At 50.7% G+C, this 26,931-nt stretch overlaps 1 long non-coding RNA gene across 1 annotated transcript in view; it reads left to right on the top strand.

The window, feature by feature from the left end:
• LOC147576927 (uncharacterized) overlaps positions 1-26,931 on the top strand; it is a 253,624-nt gene that overhangs the window by 123,785 nt on the left and 102,908 nt on the right. Inside the window, exon 4 of the long non-coding RNA XR_015241302.1 lies at positions 22,419-22,477. This is a non-coding gene — a long non-coding RNA (uncharacterized LOC147576927). The remainder of the gene's footprint in view (positions 1-22,418; positions 22,478-26,931) is intronic.

Here is a 26,931-nt window from a genome sequence, read left to right as displayed (position 1 = left end):
GGGATTGCCTATCTGCTGTGAAGAAACACAGGAATAGCAGGTATGGAGAGTGGGTACTACCTCTGGGGCTGAGGCAGAGCATCATAAGAAGGAACAAATCCCAAAGAGCCTTCCTTACATGCACACACTCAGGGCTGACATCATGACCCTATTAAAGGAAGGTACAACGAGACCCACTGGGCGGCAGAAGAATTTGCTGAGTTGCCATGCTGGTGAACTCCCTGGAAAGCTGCCTTCTGGGGCACTGGAGGAAGCAGTATGCTGAGGGATGCCTCCTTGTGGGGGTCTGGAAGAGAAGTCCCTTCATCCAGCAGTGTTCCAGTCCCTCTGACAAAGCTTAACACAGCCAGCTGGTACAGGAGAAATCTTTACAGAGTCCAGCCATGATCACAGGCAATCAGATGGTAACTGGCACACCCATTTTCCCAGTACCGTACCACCCCAGCAACCCTCTAACAGATAAACCAGTCCATCCACAATCAGCCTTCTCGTCCACCAACCCATCCTACCACCCCATCAACTAGCAACCTTCTAACCGGTTTGCCAACCCATCCACCCACCTTCCAGCCAACTCAAATCTAATTTTCCTGGTGGTAGCCTGCTCCAGGCTGTGTGCTGAGAACTGTGAGGAGAGTTCCACCTTGCAGGAGAGACATTTTGGAGTAGTTCATCCAAACTGGGGAGATGTATGCAACTTACACATATGACCAGCTATGGGCCAACAGGAACCTGTCACACAGGTGACACCCATCAAATGGACAAACAGTGGCCACCTAAAGTTAGTGGTGGGAGGGATGGCTATGGCCTAATGGTATGGGACAGCTTTGTGGAGGGGAAGTGATCTGGGTTTTGAAGAATGAAGAGAATGGAAATTTAGACTTGACAAGGGCTTCAGAAAGAAGACAAGTGGGAACAAGCATCTCTGGTATCTCTAGCATAAAGGAGGATTCAGGCATATGAAGACTTCTGCATGGAAGACTCAGCATGCCAGGGAGTCCTTAACAGGCAACTGCCCTGGACCTGCAGGGAGCAAGTCTCCATTTTTCCCATGAAAATAAAGAGTCATAATGATCCCACATGGGAGGAGATGGTGATCATATCATCAGATTCGTTCTCAGGCAGTGGATGGAATTTCTACCTAATAGCACTCTTCCCTTTTCATCAAGGACTAAGCTGGGAAAAACAAACAAACAAACAAACAAACAAACAAACAAACAAACAAACAAACTCATCCAGCATCAGGCAGACATCAGGAAGAACTTCTAGTCCAGACCAGCAGGAGTCTCAGGAATATGCTTCTCTGTAGACCTTGAAGAAGAGAGACTCCCACCCATCTGGGATGGCTGCAGTATTGACCTTCTCAGAGGCAGGGGTATAACTCTGATGATCCTTCCTAACCCTGTTGTTAAAGCGTCCCCTGTGCCCCGGGTCCACCTGGTCCCAGGCTGCCATCAGCCCAAGTGCCATCGAGTATCTTGGAAAAAAAACCGGACTTTCAGAATCAATTGATGGAGAGGGGTTCTCCAAACATTCGCCAGAGAAGGTAATTAAATTCCAATAGGAGAAGATGGAGCTGTGTGACAGGGTGGTAGGGGCAGCGTGCTGGTGCTGGGCTGCTGAGCAGTGAAATCACAGGCGTGCGCAGCCCGAAGCTGGCAGCGGCACAAAGGAAATTGGAGCAGTCAAATATTTCCCTCCTCGCTGAGTTCCATTTACATGTTTATAATAGAGGTTCTTAAGGCCCTAATGAGAAGGCTGCTCATTGCCGGGAAGAGGATGATTAAGGCTCTGCCAGACGAGATCAGGGACAGGAACAAAGGCCTGTTAATTACTACAGAGGGACAGGAGGGGAGCCAGGCTCCACTTGCTGCTCCCCCAGAGCCTTCCCAGACTAGTACCTTCTTGCTCTCGAGGATCACCTTTGCCCCCAGCCCCAGTGACCTCCAAGGGATGGGTTGGATAGAGCCCCAGGACTGCATCTGGTGTCCTTCAACACATCCCTGGCCCATGCCTCCTCTTCTGGTGATGGAGGTGTCTGGGGCTGCATAGGGGAAGAACAGCTGTCAGTCTGGTCGCTTGCACCCTGCCTGCCCCTGTGTGCTCTATGCTGTGCACCTACCTGAGGACCTCATCTGTGTCCATCCTACCCCTGGGCTTAGGTGATGAAAGGAGAAATGAGAGGCAGGAGAGGAAAAGACTTGAGGAATCTCTCTGTCTTCCCCGTGGGGAAGAGGGATCAGAGGAATGAGTTATGTCACACAGAGTAGAGTGAATGTGGCCATCAAGAGTGGAATTTGAAAAGCCTTGATTTTTAGGAAAATGATCATCTTGTAAAGGCCCAAACCAGAGATTTTCAATTAGACTCTAGAATCTAGGCCCAGGAGATATAGGGTCTAATGATTTTGGAGGAAAGGCAAAGGCCCTAAGATGGGAGACCCAAACTCCCTAGAGGATATGGTGCTATCTTGGTCTTCTCAGGGGTCAGTCTTGGGTGAATAGCTTAGAGTCGTGATGTCATGGGAGGAGGTTGGGGGGGAGGGCAGCTAGGAACATCTCAGAGGCTCCTTTGCTTACCAAGGTGCTTTCCTTGGAGCTGTCCACGGTACTGGCCTCAGATCCCATCTGGAACTGTCTGGCCAGTTGTCTGCAGAGCCCCTGCCCAAGCCCGTAGCACTGATCCCCTGCCGCAGATCCCAGAACCCTCAGATATATCTAGCTCTAAGATGAATTTTAGCTGAAGCTTTAGTGCTAGCAGTAACCTAGTCCCTAATCACAGCCTGTACCTGAGAGCTCATCTTAACCAGAACTCTAACCAGAACTCACACTGGAACCCAATATGAATCTGAAGTTCGGCCCAACCCTATCCCTTCCCTATGATGAATCTTAAACGTTATCTCCAGGTGTAACATCAACCCTAGCATTTCACTTCACTCCTCACCCTTGTCTCAGACTGAACCTGAGCAGTCTGGCTCTTCCTATGCAGACTGGCTCTTCCCTCCCTCCTCTTCTCTCCCTCCTTATAAACATGGCTGAGCATCTGTGGCAGGCACTGGAACTTAGCCATGTGCTCCAACCTCCCTCACTGCCAGGGATCGACAAAGTCACATCAAAGTCAGTATTGAGAACATTTCCTCAAGGGGGGAAGGCTTTGGAGAAGACATTGTTATTATTTTGCAAAGGTGAAGGATAGGGTGGGCCGTGGCTCCTGTCCACTGCTCTCCATCTGCCGTGTGTCTCTGACTGTGGTCTTCTCCAGCCTCTGGCCCATTGTGCATGCTGTGTGGGGGAGGAAGAGAAGAGTGGGGTACTCCTCGTGGAGGAAACTCTCACAGAGGCAAAGCAGGTGGCTGGTTTGTACATAAATGCTGAGGAGTGCTGAGGATGCAGGAAGTTATCAGACACGATACTACCATCCAGAGGCCCCTCACATGCTGATCCCGTTAAAGCCCCACAGCACTCTCTGAATGGAATGTAGTCCCATGTTGAAGTCTAGAAAGTGGAGATTCAGAGAAGTGAAATAACTTACCTCAGATTGCAAGGATACCAGGTGGAGTTGCTTGGAGTAAAATATAAGCCTCTGGCTGTGCACCTGTGAAGCTGGGGAGGTTAGAAAGGGGAGGGTCCTAGAGAAGGGTTTGGGGGAACAGCTGTAGGGGCGAGAGCATGTGGCTTTTCTAGTGTCTGGAGGGGTGAGTTGGGATTGAGGTGGGCACTGAAGGAGAGAAGCTAACCCAGGCTGAGATGGGCTGATGGGACGGGGTGGCTGGTGTGAGTTGGTCTGGACATTGTCTTGGCCCAAAGGTAGGCACTGGAAAAAGCTGAGAAAGGGAAAAGAGCCCATGGCCAATTCCTACTGAGGGGGGCCTGCTCTTGTGTTCCAGGTAGAGAGCCCAAGGGGTGAGATGGAGAAGGTAATGGGGGAGAATGGCATCCAGGAGGAGGCATGCCATGTTCCTCAGGATCCACAGGAAGGCCTGTGTGTCCCAGTCTACTGACCCTCCACTCCTCTCATGCTCCAGTCCTCGGCCTCCATCTCCTCCCTCCTCCCTCTGTTGGGTCTTCTGCTCACAGTCAGAAGAACCTTCTGAGATCCTTGTAAGAGGCTCTTCTCCCCAAGAAGCTGGGTTGCTTCCTCTTTCCAGTCAAATTCCACTCAACTGTGCTCCTTGGCTTTCCAGTCACTTATAGTTGGGGTGGCCATTATCTGTCTTCCAGACTGGGACATTGCTGAAAATGAAGGGAGGGCTGTTAATGATTGTTCGGAGCAGCAGGTGCAATCCCAGGATGTACACTATGGTCTTACCCCTCTAGCCTGACCCCAGGGCCCCTGCACTACCACCCCAGCTTCTTGAGAATCTGCCACAGTGCAGACCTGCAGCTTCCAGGGCCTGGAGGGCTTTTACTGTGAGAGTTCTTTGCCAGCTTGGGGCCAGGACCCGAGCCCCAGCCCCCCACTCACTGTGTCGAAACCTTGGCTGGGCACCCCTCCTCTCTGGCTCATCTCCCCGTAAAATAGGATAGTCACGCCCGCTCTGCTCTTCTCCCAGTGAAGTAGAGGATGTGTTGGCAGATGGATGCATGCACGCACGAGGCTTGCTAGGCTTATTGTCCCCTTTCCTGTCCACATTTTGGCCCCAATTATTCTTTAAAAAATTTTAAATTATGGTAAAATACACATAACATAAAATTGCCATCTTAGCCATTTTTATGTGTACAGTTCACTAGCATTAATTATAATTACATTATTGTGCAAGAGATTCCCCAGAACTTTTTCATCTTCCCAAACTGAAACTCTTCGCCCATTAAACAAAAACTCCCCATTCCCTTCTCCCCCACCCCTGGCAAACACTGTTCCACTTTCTGTCTCTATGAATCTAAGTACCTCATGTAGGTGGAATAATACAGTTTTTGGCCTTTTGTGATTGCCTTATTTCACTTAGCATAGTGTCTTCAAGGTTCATTTATATTGTAGCGTGTCAGAATTTCCTTCCTCTTTAAGGCCGAATAATACTCCACCGTAGGATAGACCCCATTTTGTTTACCTGTTTATCTATTAGTGGATATTTGGATTGCTTCCACACCTTGCTTTTGTGAATAGAGCTGACGTGAACATTGATGGGCAAATCTCTCTTCAGGGCCCTGCTTTCAATTCTTTTGGGTATACCCACAAGTGGGATTGCTGGCTCACGTGGTAGTTCTATTTTTAGTTTTTAGGGGAACTTTCATACTGTTTTCTATAGTGTCTGCACCATTTTACATTCTAAACCGGCAGGGCACAGGGTTCCAGGTTCTCCACATCCTTACCAACACTTGAAAGAAAATAATTTTTTCTTCCCTTAAAACAATTTTTTTTAATGTTTATTTTTGAGAGAGAGAGAGAGAGGGACAGAGTGTGAACGGGGGAGAGGCAGAGAGAGAGGGAGACACAGAATCCGAAGCAGGCTCCAGGCTCTGAGCCGTCAGCACAGAGCCTGATGCGGGGCTCGAACTCACAAACCATGAGATCATGGCCTGAGCCGAAGTCTGGACGCCTAACCGACTGAGCCACCCAGGTGCCCCTCTTTCTTTTTTGTTTTTAAATAGTAGCCATCCTGATAGGTGTGAAGTGATATCTCATTGTGATTTCGATTTGCATTTGGTCTCAACGTATTTTTTTGGGGGGGGGGCGCCCAATTTAGTTGAATTCCCTTTGTCTTAGGACCTTCATTCCCTGTAGCATCATCTATCCTCCTCTGCACCTTCCAGGATCCTCAGGCTGGTCTTGCCTTAATTATCGCGTCTCCTATCAGCCCTGGACCATCAGCTCGGTGCAGAGGAGGTGGTATCTTTCTTGAAGCTTTAGCATAGATAGCCCCGGGGGCCCAGGGGGCTCTGTCCAGTTGACTGGATGTTGGTTGAGCGGGTCTTTAGCTCAGCTGTTCTCAAACGTGACCATGAATCAGAGTTGTCTGGTGGGCTTGCTAGACCTCAGATTGCTGGGCCCTGCACCCGGTTTCTGATTCCGTACATGTGGGGCAGGGTCTGAGGATTTGTATTTCTAACAGGTTCCCAGGTGATGGTGCTATTGCTGGTCCAGGGACCGCACTTGGAGAACCACTGCTGTTTTCAGCAAAAGCTCTGCTGGCCTTCCAGGGAGCCTTCAGCCTAAGGGGTGCACTGGCAGCAAGGAGATGGCCTCATGGGGAGTGGTGTGGGGCTCCCCACATGCTGGGTCGGGGGTGGCGGGGTAGCACCTCAGACGCTCGGGAACTGAGCTCCTCTTGCCTAGAGGCAGAAGCAACCTCCACTGCTTTTGGAGAATGTAAGTGTTGGATGTCCTCAGCCAGAGCCGTGACATCCAAGTTTAATCTGCACGGAGCAATTAGAGGGAGGGGGCTGAGCGGGGAGTGGGAGCTGGGAAGGCGGTTGCATATTTCATGCTGTTCCTGGCTTTGAAGGTCCCAGGAAGGCAGGCTCTGGCAGTCGGTGACAGCTTCATCGTAATGAGGGATGGGGACGTGTGCCCTGCTGGGGGCGGGATGCAAAACCCGGGGCTCCTCGCCTGGGGTGGAGAGGCAGTGGATGGGGAGGAGCAGGGGACGTGCCTGGTGGGCACCGAAGGGAGGGGGGAAGGAATTCTGTGATCTGGGCCCCTCCCAGCTCAGCCCCTCTTCTCCCACAGGGTATAGGGGTGGCGGTGAGCTTCCTGGAGGACTTTAAAGTCTTACCTCTGTCCCCAAGGGCACATCTGGAACATCCCCCCCCTCCAAAAAAGTATCTCAACAGCTGCAGAAGCTTCTGGTAGAGCAAAGCCCCAATGTTCCTGAAAACTGTTCCCAGCTGGGCTTTGGTGGTATTGGGAGCCTCTGGATTGCAAAGAGAATAGGACTTATTACCATTTGGTCTCAGATCCACACTCCTCCTGCTCCATCCCCCATTCCCAACCTCCCACCAGTAAAGGCCAAGGCCATTTCTAAAGAGTTCATAATTGAGGGCTTAGGGAGGATCTGTGAACATTCTGCAAAAGCCCTTTTCCTTTTTCTTCGTTTCGGCCACGTCGGCCCCACCCTCGGCACAGCCATGATGTAGCATCTGAGATCCAGGGTGAGGGGAGAGTGGAGAGGCAGGGTCCCTGATCAGAGACAAGCTTTGTTGGGGGACACTCTTCTGGGACCAGAGGTGGGGTGGGGGCCTGCACGGGGTCGGTGCCTCCTGGTCTCAAGTTACAGACTCAAAGCCTCTCAGCGCCCTTGAGTTGGCTGCATTGACCTACATGCCCCTCTGGGCTCAGTAGGGCACTGTGCCTGCCAGTCTCTGAGGAGACACAGGGCCATGTAGAAAATGACCTTGGTTTCTTTACTCACAGATATGCAAGGCATCAGTGAGAGACTGGATACCTGGGAACGACTTAAGCTGAGTCTGCTGCACTTCTGCCCTGCCCCTGCCCTGCCCTGCCCTGCCCCATTTCTAGGGCTCCATTTGCCCTTCCAAAGGACTTTGCAACCATGGGATAGGACAGGGCCAGCGAGCTGGGAAGAAATGACAGCGCTGCAGTACGACTTGTGATCAGACAGACCTGGGTTCGAATTTTGCCTTTGCTTCCTAATTGCTGGAGATGTGACCTTGAGCAAGCCATGTGGCCTTTCAGGGTCTGAATTTGCTCATCTTGAAAAGGGGGACAGAACTTCAATTTTGCTGGGATGTTGCGAGAACGTGATACGTGGAAACACTTAACAACGGGCGTGTACAAGACCTTGAGGTGGATGCATGGAACACAGTTCAGGGTCTTACCCAGCCCCACAGCCCTTCCCTCCAGCCCAGGCAAGGTGGAACCAGGGACCAGGCCTCGAGGCCCCTCCCTTAGAGCGGGTTTGAGTGAGCATTCAATCCTGATTAGCTCCACCGGCTCCCTCGTAACCTTTTCATTAGGAAATTATGTTTAATAGAAATTGTTCTGACACCTCTCAGCGCGTTTCCCTGCAATTCATTACCATCTCGGGGGAGGGGGCAGGCAGCTGAGTGGCTCTATCAAGGGAGCCCCACCCCCCTCCCCTGGTCCAGTCACTGCCTGTGTAGGTGGAAGGGACGCAGGACAGAAGTGTTCCAGCTTGGTGTCCCCGGGGAGAGGTAGGCCAGCTGTTGAAGCACATCTGGACGGGATCGGCCTGCTCTTAGCATCCTCCCCTGGGTCTGATTTGGGACTACCCAGCTGCTGCCAGTGATGCTTGTGTGTTGATGGCATCTGATTCTTGTTCTGTCCTCAGACTGCCCCCAGCAGGGAGAGAGCCCAGTGGTCTCCAGCTGCCGTGGAGCCGGAAGACGAATATGCTCTGTGCTCTGGTGCCTCTCTCTGCCTGCCCACTATCTTCTTCCTCAGCTCCCTTCCTCCTGGAAGCCTCCCTGGATGAATCCCCTCCAGCTCTGCTGTCATTGTCTCCCCCTTCCGCACTGGGTCTCAAGATAGGAGGAGTTTACACCTGCTCGTCACCTGGATCCCAGGAGTCTGGTCTGCATCCTCCCTCCCCTCGCCCCCTGCCCCACTGACTGAGAATGGGGAAGGCAGGGACTTCATCAGTCCCTGGCCTCATCCATCAGGGGCTCTCAGGATTCAGTTCTGAGGACCGAGACCTTCCAGAATCCTCCTGTCTCTCTCCTAACTCTGGACAGTTCTGTTTCTCACGCTCCACCTTGGGAGGAAGCAGGGGGAGGGACACAGGTAGAAGGTCACCCCCATCTCTCTCCCTTCCACCTTCTTCCAGACCTGAAAACTAGCTGGGAAGTACTTTTCCGTGTCCCTCCCATTTTGATCCTGGGCTCCTGGCTGCTGCTTTCCCCTTTCTTGGTGCCTTGGATTTCTGCTCCACGAAATGAATGGCGGCGTCCCTCATCCTTTTCTCCGCCTGAGAAAAGAGGGTGCCAGGAGCTTGGCGCTGACCCAGTCCCTGCCTCCCAGTGCTTGGAGATCTGGGGAGCCGGCTTGGATGCCCCAGCATGCTTTTCCTGACCCGACACCTGGTGAGACCCCCATGCCATTTCAGCAACCAGTATCTGAAATTAGCAGCAGCCTAATCTCTCTCTGCCATATCACTCAATGGTGTAATTGTGCAGAAAAAAATGTATTAAAATGCAAAACACTCAGTTGTACTTCTTTATGTTAAATCCCTTCTTCGCTCTATCTCCCTCTTAATTTTACAAGGTTTTTTCCCCCTCTCCCCCTTTCATAAAAGGGAGAGCTGGGCATGCAGGGAATCATTTCAACTCCCCTATAAATCTCCAAAATGAATACTTAAATTCGTGGAAAAAAATACATTCTTACACCTTTAATTTCCCTGCTATGAAGTGTAATGAAAAAGCCTGATTATTTTTAATTCTTCCCTTTAATAATTCAGCGGCAGAGTGATTTAAGACTGGGATTCATAATTACCTTTCCACTTTCTTGGCAAATGGAGTTTTAATAGAAATGAGAGCTCTGGCGACTGAAATGTATTTCAACAGGTGGCTGAGGGGTCAGGCCTGACACCCACTGGTGCAGGAGTGATCTGAGGGCCCCTCCAGGCTGTGGGGTCTGGGCTGGACACATGGGCCAGGTGGATGGAGGGAGAGGTGTATCGCTTGTGCTCACTGAGAACCCCCTCTCAGGACAGTAATGAATGGTCACAGTGTGGGTGTTAGATGACCCATTTATCCTGGAAGGGAGAAACTGGTGAAAAACGGCCATGAGGAAAGTCTTCCTGATGAGCAATAATAACCCAATAACCCAGAGCTTAATGATGGTGGCTGCAATTAAGTGAGCAAATACTGTGTGCCGGGCACAGTGCTAAGTGCTTCAAAGGCGTTCTCTCTTCTAATCTTTGTAACAATCTGTTCCGTGTATGTGGAAACTGAAACTAAGGTGCAGAGGAAACTAACAGGCTGAGTCAAGGTAAATGGGCAGGACCTCATTTCTGTCTGACCCTAGAGACACCACTGTCTATACTAGACTCATTTCCCAAGCACTGCCCAGAGTCCAGAGTCTATTCCCCAGGCCCGGTACCTGCCCCCAAGGAGCTTACAGACAGAAGCAGACAAGGTAGTGGGGTAGGATTGGAGAGAGGCTGTGGAAAGGTGCCGGGCCAGGTAGGAGTCAGGAGCCCTGGGCACTTCACTAGCTCTACTGCCTGTGAGCTTGGAGACACTGGGAAAATCACTTCTCTGAGCCTCAGTTTCCTCATCTATAAAATGGGGATAATAAAAACTGAGTTGTCTAGTTCAGAGGACTGTAATGAGACTCAGATGAGGAAATACATGTGGAAGAGCCTTGTAAATCCTTAACTGCTCTACAGGAGTGAAGTGTAGCTATTGTTATCTGATAACAGAATGCAGAAAACTGATCTGTTTCTGTCCTCCTCCCGAAGCCATTTTCCCTGCCGCCTGCGTGTCCAGCCTTTCTACCAAAATCCGGCTCAGACTTTATCTCTTCTTCCAGGAAGCCTTCTGGATTGACCAGTCTCAGGACTCATTATTTTATGACTCTCCACCCGCTTCTTTCTCTATTTTTTTATATTCAGTTATTTGAGTCCTTAAGTTCCTTGAGGCATAGGGGTGTGTGTGTGTATGTTCTCTCTCTCTCTCTCTCTCTCTCTCTCTCCCCCCTCTCCCTCTCCCTCTCCCTCTCCATCTCCGTCTCCATCTCCCTCTCCCTGTCAAACCCACTACAAGGCTTTTTACTCCCTTTCTTTTTTAACTGGAAAACTCTGCCTCTGCATTCTGACTGTGACACATCAATACAGTTGATTCACTGCCTGAATAGAGACATAGATGGTGAAAACCCACAGTGAAAACCCAAACCATGAAATATTGGTATTGGAGTGTTACAGCGTGTAGTAAGGCAGCCGTATACGCGCGCGCGCGCGCACACACACACACACACACACACACACACACACACACACACACATACACGCGCGCATGCTCTTACCATCATGTGCCTGCACCTGGCTCGTCTGAGCTTGTGTATATTGTGATGATGATCCAGTTGGGGACAATTGTACCCAGCCCTTATTTTATAGTTTATCAGCTGCTTTCCCATACATTAAAGAATAGGATTCTCACAATAGCCTCCTGTAGAGGAAGGCAGGGCAGGAATCATTGTCGTTTTTTTCAGAACGGGAGAGGTTATGTAGCTTGCCCAAAATCCTTCTCTGAGCTGGGAGAGCCTTAAAAGGCTTTCACACTCCTGAGCCATGACTCTCTAAGATAGCAATGGGACTGTCTGTCTGCAGAGAGGGAGTTTGTGTGTGTGTGCCAGCGGAGAAGCCTGGCCTTGGTCCTGGAGGACTGTCTGAAGGAGGAATTGGCTGCCCGGGACAGGGACTCAGGAGCCCCAGGGCCATGAACTTTGGAGACAAAGCCCTTCTTGGGGTCAGAATCTGAGTTCTGACCTAGCCTTCCTGCACCAGTCTTTGAGCCTCCCTGAGCCCGAGTCTTTCTAAGGACCCAGGAGTCAAGTTCTCCACTCTGGAGTCCCCACTGTCCACACTCTGGCTTGTGGTAGCTTGCCCCTGGGGACCTCAGGAGGAGAGGAGGGGGCTGGAATCAGAGGGGTGGGTTCTGAGGGCCTTCGCCCAGATCTGGGTGTGTTGGATGCCCCTTCCCCACCTCCCGTTAATGCTCCCTGGAATGAGAAGAGAGCAGAGGGGCCCTCAGAGGCACTTGAGCCCTGATTGGGAATAAGTATTTGATAATGACTCCCATCAAATGTCAAGCGGCCTGCTCAGTTCCTCCGGGGCTGATTGCTCCCCCTGGGCTGGGGGTTGGGGAAGCATGCTTCTACACCATTGAGATCCCACCCTGGGGCTTTGTCAGGGTTTTGTCTCTGAGCTGAGCTGCTCCTGGGCTATGGATGCTTTAGCTCTCATAGCAGCCCTCCCTGTTCAGAGCACTGGAGTCTTTACCCCTCCTGGATACTGCCATGGAATGGGTTTTGCAGGTGCCAAGATGGGTGGTCAGGGTAGTACGGAAGCTGGAACTGACCTCACTGGTCCTGGGGCTGGGTCAGAGCCTGGTGGCTGGAAGCTCAGTCAGGCTCTTTGCAGGAAAGGGTCCTGCTCCTTCAAGGCCCTGCTGGAGCACAGGCCCCAACTTCTGCATGGCTAGGACTTGTGGTCTTAATGCTCAATGTTATTTGTTAGCTCGTGCTTTATAACAAATCACCCCAAAACTCAGTGACTTTAAAACAATTAGATTTATGATTTCTCATGAGTCTGTGGATTTTCTGGATGGTTCTTCTGGTCTTGGCTAGAATCACTTACGTACTTGTGGTTGGCCCTGGGTTGAGGAGATACCTCTCTTGATCTCTGGGTTCTCACGTCTGGGCGTCAGCTGGCCCTAGGCAGGTTTTGGGAGGCCTCAGATGGGACATCTGGGCTCTTCTTGACAAATTTCATTCTCTAGCAGGCTATCCCAGGCTTGCTCACACGATACTGGCAGGGTTCTAAGAGAGCATGGAAGGTCGCAAGGTCTCTTAAAGGTCTAGCCTTGGGATTGGCATGCCATCACATCTGTTGACCTCCGTTGGTCAAAGCAAGTCACAGGGAAGCCCACGTTCAATGGGAGGGGAAAGACTTTGCTTCTTGTTGGGAGAAACTGCAAAGTCACATTGTAAAGGGGTATGGGTATAGGTAGAGGAGGATTTGGGGACATTTGGCAGCCAACCTGCTGTATCCAGCCTCTGAAGCCTCTTGTTTCCTCTCCCCCAAAGTGTGAATGGGAGAACTTGGCTTTCATTACCAGGGAAGGATGGGGCAGGGCCTTGGCTGCATGACCTCCTAGAATTCTTCTGAGATTTTGGGATGAGCTCCTATTCTCCTATTAGTGGGTCCATTGCATCACCATGGAGCTGTGTAACCTTGGGCTCTTCACTTCTTCGCTCTGTGCCTCAGTTTCCCCATTGGTGAAACGAAGTGGTTGGATTGTACTTGATGATTAGAGTAGGTGATTAGTTATTGGGAACCTGCTCTGTGCCAGGAGATGTGCCAGATATTAGGCTGTAAGGGCTGCAAGGGCTGCCAGGCTGGTGTGGGAGAACATGCTGGCAGGGGGCAGAGTGCCCGATAGTATGGAGAGAGAGATGACGAGGTGAGTTCAATACCCTTCTCTACTGCCTTGAGGAAGTTGGTTCCCCGGTCTAAGCTAGTTTCCCCTTTGGCAAAACTGACCTGTGAAAACGTTTGGTAAGATACGAACTTAGAACGTATCATTAACTGTGAAGTGTGATGTGTATGTCAATGGCTGGAGCCACTAGCCCTCTCCTGGACACTGGCCTTACTGTCAAGAGCTGCAGGGATCTTACTCACTTCTGGTAAAATCTGATGTTGGTTTCTCACCATTAAATATGTGCTCCTTGGGCTGGAGAAACATGGCAAACTTGGCTGGGTTAGACACGGAGGGGTGAGTATTACAGAAATGGGGTCCTTCTTGGTCAGCAGGTGCAGGAGGCACGGGGAACTAAGTCTCCCCCACCGAGCGTTTGAACAGATCCAGATTCAACCACCATCTCTGGTCACCGGCCATCCCAGGCAGTCTCTTAGGTGTCACCGCAGTTGTTTTCACCCTCACTGTGACTTTGTGGGGACGGTGCTTCTTTCCCACTCTACAAATAAGGCCACCGTGGCGGGTGGCTCAGAGAAGCAGCGTGACCTTCGTCCATCCACCCAGCGAGTCATCATGTATTTTGAATCTGTTTCATGCCGGCCAGATAGAAAGAGGTCATGGCTACAGACTCGAGATGGGGTTTGAATGTAGCTCTTCTGCTTCTAGTACCGTTACTTTTCCTACCACGTCACGCCAGGGATCGCTAGGTTCCATGACCATTCGGAGTAGGACATGCTGGAATGGCCTTCACAGGCAGTGGATGGCACTGAGGGTAGATGAGCCGAGGACCTGCTGACTACAGGGAGTCATGATATAAACAGAAAGACTATTAAGGACTTTGTGCCAGGCACCGTGCTAACGCTTTGCAAACAGTATCTCGTTTAATCGTCAGAAGAACCTTGTGAGGTTTGTACCATTCAGGTGGCTTGCCCAAGGTCACACAGATGGTGAGAAGGGGTCTGGGGTCTGCACCCTGGTGGCGTGGCTGCATCTGTAATATAGTGCTCCTGGCTAACCAAGGTAATGGGCCAGGCGCTTTCTGCCTTAGGTCTCTCCAGGTTCCCGGCTGATGGGAGGCTGGGTGCTGCCTGGGGAAAGGGGAAGTGCAGGTCCTGTCGAGGCCCAGGAAGATGCAGCTAGGGCTTATGTTAGTCTGCACCAAGTAGAGCAACGTATGGAGAAAAAGTGGGTGTGGAGAGAGTGTCTGAGGTCAGGCTTTCTTTTTCAGGGAGTGATGCATCACTCAGATACCCAAGGCCATTAGCTCCCTTGATGGGTGCTGTTCTCTGCTTAGTTGTTTATCATGGCCAAAGGCATGAAATTGATTCCAGAAATCTTGTCCGTTTCCTTTGGCTCTTCCTGCGGAGGGGGTAGAGTGGGTGTATGTGTGCGGGGCTGGCCAGGATGAGGGATGCTCTCGGGGTGGCAACATAACCCATATGGTCATATCCTTTCAGGGGCCTTTGGGATGTCATCTCCATGTCCAAGAATGGACATCTTCCCAGGGCTGAGAGGGTTGAGGGTAGAGTGGCACCAAGGCAGAAATGGGAACAGCTGGTTGGAAGGAGTAAATGCAAGACTGTCAGAGGTAATTGGGGAACTGGGTAGGGGTCAGAGGACAGTCCTGTGGTATTTTAGGGGACTTTCTGGTGGGGACTGCAGTATTTGGAGCCCATAGCTATGAACCTGGTAGCGGGTTTTGCAGAAAGTAGGAACAAAATATGGGCCATTCTCTATGTATGTTGCTCAAACCACAATCAGGCATTGATGGGTTTTTGTTGTCAATAATAAAGACAGTGGCAGTAATCACATTGCAACATACTTAGGGAGCGCTAGATCCAGGTTCTAAACTAGACCTGAATGAGAAAGGTGTGGTCCCAGGGCCCGTGGAAATTAGTGTGTGTGTGTGTGTGTGTGTGTGTGTGTGTTGCGGGATGTAGAGGAGACTCCCACAGGGGCTCATGCCTTTATTAAGATGGCTGTAAGAGGTATGAACAAAGTGCCTGGGCTTGGGGGAATTCAGAGAAGGGGCTACCCAATCTGGATCTTAAGAATGAGTTGGTTTCACCAAGGATCGGTTAAGTCAGTTGGGGTTCGTGGCTATAAGCAATAGAAGCAACTCTGACTGATTAAACAGAAAAAGAATCTACTAGAAGAATACTGGGTGTCTTATCTGATCACAGGGAGGGTTGGTGGAGAGCCAGACTCAAGACTAAGCTTTTAGGCAAGATGCCCCCTGTACCATAGAGCCAGACTGATGGGGAAGCCCCAGCCACTGCTGCTGTCCCACTGGACACCAAGGGACCTCTGTTGCTGTCACTCCCCATTGATTGCACTTCTGGTCCAGGAACTCAGTCCTGCTATCACTTCTACCCCAAAGCTGGACACCTCCATTTCCACCCTCACCAGCACAGTAGATTCTGGGCATTTCTTCCATACTCAAATTCCTCCCTCTAAAGTGAAGTCTCCTATGGGTGAATCTGATCAGCGGGATCTGGCTCACAATCTGTGTCCTAGCTACAAAGGAGGCTGCGTAACCAAGCTTCTGTTTTCTGTTTGACTCATGAGGTGGATATAAGGCTCTTTATTGCCCCAACCACCTTGTGGTCTAGTCTGATGATGATGGATACACACACAAAAAAAGAATCATAGGGAAAGGAAACAGGACCAGACTTCCAGATCACATCAGATCTGCACCCAAATCCTGCCCTATCTCCAGGTTTCCAGAGCTAGTAAATTTCTATAACCTGAGCCACTTTGAGCTGTTCAATGTTCTGTCCTTTGCCTTTGAAAACCCTCTAATAGCTACATTGATCACTGGTTACTCATGTGTAATGGCAGCCCAATCCAAGAGACAGCAAAGTTGGCATCTGAGTGGCGCCGAGGGGGCTAAAAACTGGCTCCTCTCCTTACCCTCAAATGCCTTCCTATTGGCACATGTGAGGGTGCCCGAGATGTGTGAAGAAAGGTCCTTTCCTTTCAAGGAAAGCCCTTTGCCTAGGGACCACCCTGTCCCCCTTCCTCCTAGAGGTGACCCTGTTTAAGGTAGAAAGACTCCAAGAATAGTTGATGGGCCCATGGTCCAACTCAGCCCAAAGGGCTCAGAACATGACTTTGTCAGGGAGGTGCAGAGCTGCCCACTGCTTGAGACCTTGAGCAGGTGGGGAGGGGGCCAGAGCCCCCTGATGCATTGTCACTCCCCAGCAAACCAAGATTGAGGAGTTGCATTCTGCCCAAATCCGTGGCCTGGCCTGGCCACAGTTCTCCCACGGTGGGGTGGCATAGAACAGCCAAGGTGGGGTGGGGGAGCACTTGGCGTGTCTTGTGACCCCAGCTAGGACAGAGGCTGTCAGGGGCGTTTGTCTCCAAATCATTACCCCCCAGGGACATGGGCTGGTCCCGTATTACTTAAAGAGAAGTGGAGGGCCCTGTGCTCCAGAGGGCTCCAAATGGCTCCATATTTCCCTGGGAGGGGAGTCGGGCGGAACATAAATAAGACAATTTATTCAGAGAAACCATCTCCCCTATTTACATTTAAATTGAATAATTTAAAACACCTTTACCCATTTCCATAAATTATCCCCCATTGGACGGGCAGTCCAACTGCGTGGAGGGGGTGCCATCCTGGGGAAAGGCCTAATTACATTCCCTGCTACAGGGCTGGAGTGGGAGGGGAGGAGGGGAGGTGGGGAGGGGCAGGCAGGCCTGAGAGGAGGGAGCTCCAGAGGAAGCAGATATTTGCTTAGAATTGGCAGGAAGAAGGAGGGAACTAATAAGAGGTGAGGTCCTTTTTAAGAGCTTTACAACTGAGAGGTGAAGGGCAAAAAAAAAAAAAATCTTCCTTTTATCAGAGGAGTGAAGTCTTTGGTACCAGTCCTCTGCCTCCAGCCAAGGACATCACTCAGGTTCGATCTGGGTCAGCTGTCCTGTGTTTACAGCTTCTGCAGACCCAGTCTGGTGTAGGGGCAGAGGGGGCAGAGGGGGAAGGGACAGGCTTTCCTCAGGGATTGGTTAGTTAGGGGTGTTTCCCAAGCACCTGCTATTGGCCAGGATCTGTGCTGAGTGCTGGGGACATGGGGCCAACCAGCCCAGCCCCGCCCTTCAGGACTCTCGAAAAGAAGGCTGTGGAAAGGAGGCTGTGCACATGCAGCCCAGCAGTGGGGGAGAGGACACGATTCGAGGGAGGCGGGTGGGGTGAGGGGCCTGTCCTATTGGAGCACCAGGCTCAGAGGAGGGGCTCTCTGGATGGCTCTGGAAGGATGGGTGGATTCAGGTAGGTGCCTGGGAAGACAGAAGGCCTTGCTGCGAAGGGACCAGTGTGGAGAAAAGGCTCCAAGAGGAGAAAGCTCACAGTTTTGGACTGAGGAGGCTGGAGTAACTTCAGGGGAGGAGAATGAGGAGTCGCCCGAGTCGGCTCAGGAGGCAGCACGCCTGCCTGGGCCTGGTGGTATTACCATGGCGGTTTCCCTCCACAGCACGCTGAGCTTTCGTGGATGGAGCCTGGGCATTGCGATCCCCCCATCACTGACTCTGTTCAGGCCTCTGAGGAAGGGGGGCCCTCCTTTTGCCCAAGCGCCTCTATTTCCCCACCAAGGGCCCAGGGAAGCTGCAGGCTCTTCCCGGTCCCCCTGATGCAGAGGGATCTGATTCCTGGCATTGGCCCATTTGGTCTTCAGGGCCCTGGGGCCCCCTCTGCCTCCAGAATCTCCTGGCAGGTCTCCCTGCTTCCCCACTCTCCGGGGATCACCTCCCAGAGATGCAGCTCTTTCCAGCTTCTCTCCTCTCAATCAAGGTGCCTCTGGCCACAGGGTAGAGCCCCAAATGACTCCATCCTCTCCCCAGCTGAAGATTTGAAAAGGCAGGCAAACGATGTGGAGCAGGGGTAATTTGGCCTGGAGAGGGGACAGCGAAGGATGGCCTTGGAAGGAGGCTGGTGACAAGCTCTTAAATGCTTATGACAACCCGAGGAGGCAGGCGAGATTAGCTCTGCTTAAGAGTTGAGGACATAGGGGCTCCAAGCTGGACAAACCAGAATCTGCCCTTTGCTCTGTCTTGAAGTCCCTGCTGTTGATTGCTCATAAGGATGTTGTGGCTCACAAGGATGCTGACGAGCGGTCGCCGGCCAATAGTGCTGTGCTGCGGGCTGTGGGGGCAGAGGAGCCTAAACCTCTCTGGAAAACTGATGAAAGGGTGGTGCTGTCCCCTCATATGTTAGTGGAATCGTTCCTTTGCCACCTTCGTGGACCCTTCGTGGACCCTTCGTGGACACATCCAGCAGTGAAAAATGCCTGTGGGTCAAGGCACACCTTCAGAGCTAAGGCCCTTAAAATAAGCCCCTATATTCAAGGAAACAGATGTCTCCCTCCTGTGGCTGCTGGCCTCTCCCCAGCACCTACTGTCCCTGCCGGTCAAGCCAGTGGTTTTGCCCTCTCCTACTGGAACCAGACAGGTGTAGGTTCAGATCCTGACTCTATCATTTGCTAGCTGTGTGACCTTGGGAAAGTCACTTGCCCTCTCTGAATCTGAGTCTCTTTAGCATCATAACACTGATGTCAGAAGGTGGTTGTGAGAATTAGATGAGATTGTACAGTGAGCATCAGGGCTTAGAGCTCAGCGCACAGAGCAGTTGCTTAATAAGTGTCAGCTTCTTGGGGCGCCTTAGTGGCTCAGTCAGTTAAGCATCCGAGTTCAGCTCAGGTCATGATCTCGTGGTTGTGAGTTTGAGCCCCGCATCGGGCTGTCTGCTGTCAGCACAGAGCCCGCTTTGGATCCTCTGTCCCCCCTTCTCTCTGCCCCTCCCCGCCTCTCTCAAAAATAAACATTTAAAATAAATAAATGTCAGCCTCTTTTCCAATAGGTCTGCCACCTATTAATGACGTCCTCTCAGCTACCCCTTGCCTTTCTCGAAAAGTCCCAGGGAACCTCTTTTGGGAGACCTTCCACAGTTTGTTCCTTGCAATGACTGTCACAATATGCTCGGGGTCCCCTAGACATTGAGGTGTTCAGTTTGCAGCTCTTGAATTAAAGCCATTTGTGTCTTACTCCACTTGTGTCTCATTCTCCTTTTTCTGTTAAAAGACACAAAATAATACTTACCTTACAAAGGTGCTGTGAAAATTAGGTTAGAAATAACTTGGGTTAAGTGCCCAGTACGGTGTGGGCACACAGCTGTCACTCAGTAACTGCACTGATGTTGGTGGGGGAGGGGAGTAGACTGCCTCCCATCAGGTTGAGTCCTCCCAGGCAGAGACTGCCTGCTCCCTGACTTTCCCAGCGCCAAGCAGAGGAAGTCCCCTCCCTGGAGGATTCAGGCTCTGGTGGGGAGAAGTCCTTCCCCTCTTACTTGATAGTCTCTCAGGACATTCCTCTTACGAACCTGGTAATTGTGCATTAACTATTGGCGAAGTGGTTACAGGTGTGGCTGGGGTAATGGTGGAGCTATTTAGGGATGATTTTCGTCCCTCTGATGAGGTTCCTCATTTGAGGTTAGGGGGTCAGTGGTCTACAAAATGTGGATCTCCTATTTCATCAACAAAGAGCATTTAGGCATCTAAAGGTTGAGCAGGGCAATCCCTAGGTGCATCCTGGGCTAGTACTTGGGCATTAGAGACACCTCAAGACCTCAGCCCAGATGTGCCCCCTGATAGCATCTTGCTCATGCCAGCCCAGTCCCAAGGATGGTTACTTAGCCAAGTTGCATGACCCTGGGAAAAGGAGGCCAGCAAGGGCAAAGACTGGTGTCATGGGAAGCAATGTCATGGATGTCCCAGATTATGGCTCAGACACAACTGGCTGTTTGATTTTTTAATGAATTTCTAATTTCTCTGGGCTCCAGTGGGGATTTTATTAGATAAACTCCAAGGTCATCTGCAAATTTTAAAGTTCTGAATTTCTAGGTCTAACCTGAATCCCTCTTGCTGTATTTGGAAGCCAACAGAGACAATATTCTTGGTATATACACTTATACTTGGTAATAAGTGGCCAACATTGGGTGAGTCCTAGAAGGCTGTGGTTTTTAGTCTCTTTTTAAAAATGTTTATTTATTTATTTTGAGAGGGAGAGAGAGACAGACAGACAGACAGACAGAGAGAGACAGAGAGAAGGAAAGAGAGAGAGAGACAGAGAGTGAGAATCCTAAGCAAGCTCTATACTTTCAGCACAGAGCCCGATGGAGGGCTCGATCTCAAGAACCATGAGATCATGACCTGAGCTGAAATCTAGTCGAACATGTAACCACCTGAGCCCCCCGGGCACCCCTTTAGTCTTTTATCGTAGAAGAGTTTTGATGGGATTGTATTCTAATTAAATATTTAATGCAGTGTATCTGCCTGTTAAAATCATTACCACCACCTTGGGGATGGGCCTCCTTTGTGTTCTTATTTGCAGCTTGTCTGTAAGTGACAGAGCTAAGAGCCGCTGGAAATCTGCTATGTGAGATCCAGGGATCCAAGTGGGTTGTCCACAGGGCAAAGGAAGGTTTCAGGGCTCTGAACTTGCCTTGCTACTCCACTTCCTAGAGCCTGTTATGGTATCACAAGCAGGACCCAGGGAATGGGATCGACCCCATGTTTGGGGCTGCCCTTTATTCTGCCCAGCCCTCTGAGAGTTGGGGAGAGAATATGTGCTTTTTTTTCCCCATGTTAATAAACCCCAAATGAGTCTTCATTAAGGGCTCCATTAAGAAGCCACTGTTATTCTTGGCACTCATTAGCATTGCTGCTTACTGCTAAGTTTCCACACTGGTGCTTTCTCGGGGCTTCACAGGGCCCCCTCTCTATGCTGGAGGGCTGCTCTTGAGAGAGACCTCAACTGGCTGAATCTCAGAGGGAGAAGAATTTGGACTTCCCCAGTCTACCTCACCCATTCCCCTGTCTCTGGACAATGGCCTGTCAGATTTCTAGAGCCTCTCTTAGCAGCCTGTTGAAGGGGTTTGTAGATCTTGGTGGGAGTTTCTCCTCTTGTCTAACTTCCCTCTTTCACTGTAGTGTGAGCCAGTTTCCAACCCTTCCCTAGGATAACGAAGAGTATCTTTCTTTCTAAGAGCACCTTGCCTTCTCTCTCCTTCTGAGTTCAGGTCCTAGATTAATTTTGATACCTGATGAAACCTGCCTCCTTTCTGTATCCCTGGGGTCAAACCCATTCCTAGATAACATATCTCTGTAGGTCAAGTGTCTGTTAGGGTCATGCCCATCTCTCCCCCATTTGTGCCGTTCTTCTGTCTCCTTAGCTCCCATCATCACCCTTGTTCTCTCAAGGCTTCAGGACGACTCCCGGGCCTTTATCAGGACCTGTGGCTGCCCGACCCCTTCCTCCAAAAGCACCGCCTAACATACATTATTCATACTGTGTGCCAAGCACCGTGCCAGGTCTTCTATCGCATTTACCCAGACTTGCAGTCCTACCAACAGATGGGCATGACTGGTATCATTTTGGAAATGAAAACAAACCAAAACAAAAAAATGAGGGGTGCCTGGATGGCTCATTCGGTTAAGTGTCCAACTTTGGCTCAGGTCATGATCTCGTGGTTCGTGATCAGGCCCCACATCAGGCCCTGGGCTGTCAGCGTAGCCTGCTTCAGATTCTGTGTCTCCATCTCTCTGCCCCTCTCCTGCTCAACTCTGTCCATCTCTCTCTCAAAAATAAACATTAAAAAAATAAAAACAAAAACAAAAACAAAAAACTGAATCTCAAAGGGATTCAGGTCTTTGGCCACACAGGTAATTAAAGGTAGACCCAGAACTGAACCCGGGTGTCCTGACTCCAGGTAGGATTCACCACCTGCTTCATCGAGCCACCCTTGCATTCTTGCCCCTTCTGGTTTCAGTGTAATGACCAGCTAACAGGAGAAAGGGCTTGGGGTGGGGATGGGGCACCTGGGTGGCTCAGTTGGCTAAGCCTCCAACTCGATTTTAGACCAGGTCATGGTCTTGCAGTATGTGAGTTTGAGTCCCACATCAGGCTCTGTGCTGACAGTGCAGATCCTGTTTGAGATTTTCTCTGTCTCCTCTCTCTGCCCCTTCCCTGCTCCTGTGCTCTCTCTCTCTTTCTCAAAATAAAGAAATAAACTTAAAAAAGAAAAGTGTTGGATCCACAGCTAGTGGCTAGCTGCTGATGTGACAAGAAAAAATTAGACTAACTTCTTCTCTCACGCATCAGAGTTTCCACATCCAAGTGCGTGTGGTTCCTTCAGTGTGGCCCGCTTAGAAAGTTTGATACATATGCCCATGATGTCACATTGTTGGCACCTTTGGAAACCCCCTGTGGCATTTGGTCTTGACTATTGGTGAATATTTATCTTTTTTTTTTAGGGTGAACTGTATCTTTGGAAATACCCTAAGGTCATTTGGATTCAACCCTGAAATACAAGGTAAGGCAACAAAATAGGTGATTCCACTTTGGCTCACTACCTTTTGAAACATTTCTCAGGGAAGTGTAGTGTAGACATTCACTGTTCCACAGGTCCCAGCTTATGTGCTGTACAAAAGATTTCTTGAATGTCTCAGAATCTTGACATGTGAAATAAAGCTGGAGTGGCTATTTGATGGGGAAGGGATGAGAGAAAGGTGGGCAATGATGCTCACAACCAGATGGCGCATGACCTTTTCTCATGATTTTGAGCTACTTTGTGGGCCTGGGGAGTTGGAGTTCCCCTGGCAGATACATTGACTCTCTGATCTTGGGTCAGCTGGGGCATCAGTGACAATCGATGAATATTTTCCTGCCAAAGGTGTTGCTTAGTCTGACTTTATCTAGAAGACACAATAAATAGAAATGATTTCTCTTCTGTCCATGACAAGAGTGTGGCTCAATCTGTTACAAAACAATGTCATGTTTTTTTTACAGGAGTCTGTTTCTTTGCCTTAGCTGGACAATTCAGCCATCATTCTCAAGATGGCTTGAAAATGTTCTTCAAAAAGAACTAAATCTTTTACCTTTCTCAGTATTTTCACTGGCTTCAGGGAGAGCAGGAGAGGGGCTGGACAGTTGCCTTTGGCAATGTCCTGGTTACCTTCCTTTCTTTAAAAAATTTTTTTTAACGTTTATTTATTATTGAGAAGATGGAGAGACACAGAGCATGAGCAGGGGAAGGGTAGCAAGAGGGGGAGACACAGAATCCGAAGCAGGCTCCAGGCTCTGAGCTGTCAGCACAGAGCCCAAGGCGAGGCTTGAACCCACGAACCGTGAGATCATGACCTGAGCCGCAGTCGGTCGCTTAACCAACTGAGCCACCCAGGTGCCCCTACCTTCCTTTCTTTAAACCTGGGAAGTCTGTGAGATACCATTGCCTTGGACATCATCTCACTTCTGTACACTTCGTTGAGCCTCTGAAGTGTCCTCTTTGCAAGATTTCCGTGACTTTGGCCCTGACTGGGCTTGATTCTCAGGCTTCAGGAATACCTGCTCACTTTTTGCTGAACACCAACGCAGCATACACTTCCTGTCTGCATCAAACCAGCTGGGGCTGGCTGTGGTGGAGATGGGAAATACGTGACGGGCTGACATTGAGGGGTTGCTGCTATGGGCTGACACACGTCAATCTCTCCTCTTCTCCTTTTAGGGAAAACCTGTCTGGTGAAGTTACTGTCATATGAAGATTGTGCAGTTTATTTATTTATTTTTAAAAATGTTTATTTTGAGAGAGAGAGAGAGAGAGGGAGAAGGAGAGAAAGAGAGAGAGAGAACAAACATGAGTAGGGGAAGGGCAGAGAGAAAGGGAGAAAGAGAGAATCCCAAGCTCATTCTGTGCTGTTAGCCCAGAGCCCTGAATGGGGCTCCATCTCATGAACAATGAGATCATGACCTGGGCTGAAATCAAGTCGGGTGCTTAAACGACTGAGCCACCCAGGCGTCCTGAGATTGTACAGTTTAACAGGGCCCCCTGAAGTTGTGCCCTTGCCTTTGTTATTTTAGATAAGATCAATGAAAACTGTGGAGAATTACTCCACTTCTGTGAGCTTCAGTTCTGTCATCTGTGCAGTAATAATAACTCCAACCTGGGAGATCGTGAGGACCAAATGAGATGATTCATACAAAGAGTTTGGCTTGTGACTGGTACATAATAGGTGCTCAAAAATGAAAGCCATTATCGTGATTACCAATAGTGACTCCAGTTGGATGTGAGCTGGGGCTGTTTTTGGTCAGGTGAACTAACTGATCCAGGGCAGGCACATGGAGGGGCTGGGGAACTGTCCATGGTTCTGCCTCCATTCAGCTGAGATGAGTAAACGTCAGTAACCACCTATTTTGTGTCATGCTTCTAAGCACCAGATTCTTTAGACAAAGGGAAAGGCTTTTATTGGGACTCACAGAACGTCTCATATGTGCATAGGTGAGAGTGTGTGTGACATGCCCTGTCGGTGAGCATGGGACTATCTCATGTACATGCGTATGTGTAGGCATTTAAAAACCAGTGTGTGTGTGTGTGTGTGTGTGTGTGTGTGTGTGTGTGTCCATTTGGAGGGAATGAATGGATGGGGGTTGAAGTGAAGGAGGGGTATTGCTATAACGTAGCTCACCTGGGTAGACTAGATGGTGAGAAGGCCCCAGCTTGGCCACGAGGAGAGGCTGACTTCCTAGAACTTCCTGGAGACACTGAAAAGTACACTGGCCCCCACCCCATACCCCTCCTGGCCCACCAGAACAGAGTAAATCTGAGGCCAGAGTGGAACTGCTCTCCTGCCGGGCACTCCAAACTAATTTTCTGGTACATTATACACTTGGCCTTTTGAACAATCAATAGCCTTAAATGCTGTTTGGTTCCTGCAGCCAAATCCAAAAGAAATAAGACATAATCCATCTGGCTGATATGGCCAGAGCAGGAAGGGAAGGAGAAAGAAAGGGGGGGGGGGCTAGAGCTGCCCTGGGGAATCTCTGCTTGGCTCAGGGAGGCGGGGGACTGGAGGGACCTGCCAGCTCTTGAGAGAATGGGCCTTTAAGAGATATTGATGGCTAGCTAATCACAGCCCCATTTGTCTCAATGCATCCTACCCATAGAGCTGTCACTACGGCAGTTGTGGAGTTCAAGTGGGGAAGAGCTGGGATGAGACTCAGGATGCAGGGTTCAGAGCGAGGGGTGCTATGGGTGTCTTAGAATCCTGGATGGAAGGGTCTGACTTAGTCTGGGGTTAGATTTGAGATATAAACCCCCAGAAGTCCTGAGATGGCACTAGGCAGGGTATCCCTGGGGGGCAGGGATCTAGAGTCCCAGAATAGGCTTGGGGCTGCTTGGAGAAACCCACATCTGGCTTGAGAGAAGACAGCATGGCCCCTGCAGGCCCTGCCCTGCGCTCAGGCTAGCAGAGGGTGGGATGTGAGGAGGTGCATGGAGGGAGAGAGGGGGTTCCACAGAGTAGGAGCAAGTGCAGAATCAGCCTCCTTCAGAGCTTCTGCTCCCATAGGGTGGAACTCCTAGAAGGATAAACAGCACCTTAGGTGTCCCTGGTCCTTCTGACAGCCTAGCTGGGAGGGCTGCATCCCAGGGGCCTCCAGATGTCCTCTGGTTCTCTTCCACCCTCAAACCTGTGCCCCACTCAGAGGGATGAATGAAAGGAGTCAAGTGCCCAACTCAGGGCTCAATTTCCCCATCTCTTTAAGACATGGTCACTGTCTAGAGACAGGTAGGTGGAGAACGCAGACCTCTGCTGGACCCAGGGGTTTGGGTCATTTCCCTTGGCGATGGAATGCCCAGACGGTGGGAGAAATGATATTCATGGTGTGAAGTCAGTCACGTAGCAGCCTGGCGGGATGTGGGGGAGGCAGGAATGGCACATCTTTCCAGAGGATTATCTGGGAGTGGTTTCCCTGGGGAAGGCTTGTAGGTGGAGGGGGGAGGAGGAAGGAGGTGGCACCTCTCTTGCCTTACGCCGCACCTGGCTCTAGGGAACGGGACCCACTCTAACTGCCTGTCTGTATCTTCAAGCACTGTAGGTGACCCCTTAGTCTCTGGGAGCAGTGGAGTAGGGGAGGGTGGGAAGGCCAAGGAGAGGGGTCAGGGCCGGGGCAGAGGGGCCACAGGCAGGAAATAGGGAGCCTAGGGTGGACATATCCCCCATCCAGAGGGAGCCTCAAGATGGGCGGGTGGGGACTAGCTTGGGGAGTGGTGAAGCCAGGCTCAACATCTGTTTGGGCCACCGGAGGCTTCCCAGCTACTCACAGCCAGGGCCCGGGGAGCCTCCTAGGGCTTGGCTCTACCTGGCCCTGCTTAGCTGGAGAAGTGTTCTGGCTTCGTAGGTCCAGGGCAGCTCAGCCTTCAGCTGCCGCAGCAGCAGGAATCCAGTGGTGGCGGCAGCTCTGTGATAAGGGCGGGGCCTGCGCACTTCTCCGATGGGTAATTATGCTTGGAGCATGTTCTATGGAGATGCAGGGCTTGTCTGACAAGGCACGCTCTTGTTCCTGCTGCTGAGGCAGCTCGGGAGCGGAGAGGCCAGGGGCTGAAGGTGACGTTGCCGCTTGGGGAACCTATCGTGGATAATGAGCTGCCGATCCCGAGGGGCACTCATCCAACTGGGCACCCCCGTCCCTCCCCCAGCCAGGGGAAGGCGAGCAAGAGGGGGCTCAGTGAGAGGATCCTTTTGAAGTAGGGGGCGCTGGGGAATGCCATACGTTTATGGTAACGATGATAACAGTTTATTGTTCACGATTATTATAATAGCAGAGGCGCCAATATTTATATAGTGTTCTGTACTTTTCAAAGCATTTCCACATTTGGTTTTCTCCATCCACCTTTCACGTAGGGACAGATCTTTATCCCTGCTTGAATAAGGAAAACCTGAGTCGCTTGGTTCAGATCACAGGGCAGAGCCCTGTCCACAGCCTGGTTTC

The sequence above is a fragment of the Puma concolor genome, chromosome D1 (genome assembly GCF_028749965.1).
Source record: "Puma concolor isolate L17-30 chromosome D1, mPumCon1.1.hap2, whole genome shotgun sequence".
NCBI lineage: Eukaryota > Metazoa > Chordata > Mammalia > Carnivora > Felidae > Puma > Puma concolor.
Note: the sequence above shows the minus strand (reverse complement) of the source record. Positions and strands in the feature narration are given on the sequence as shown.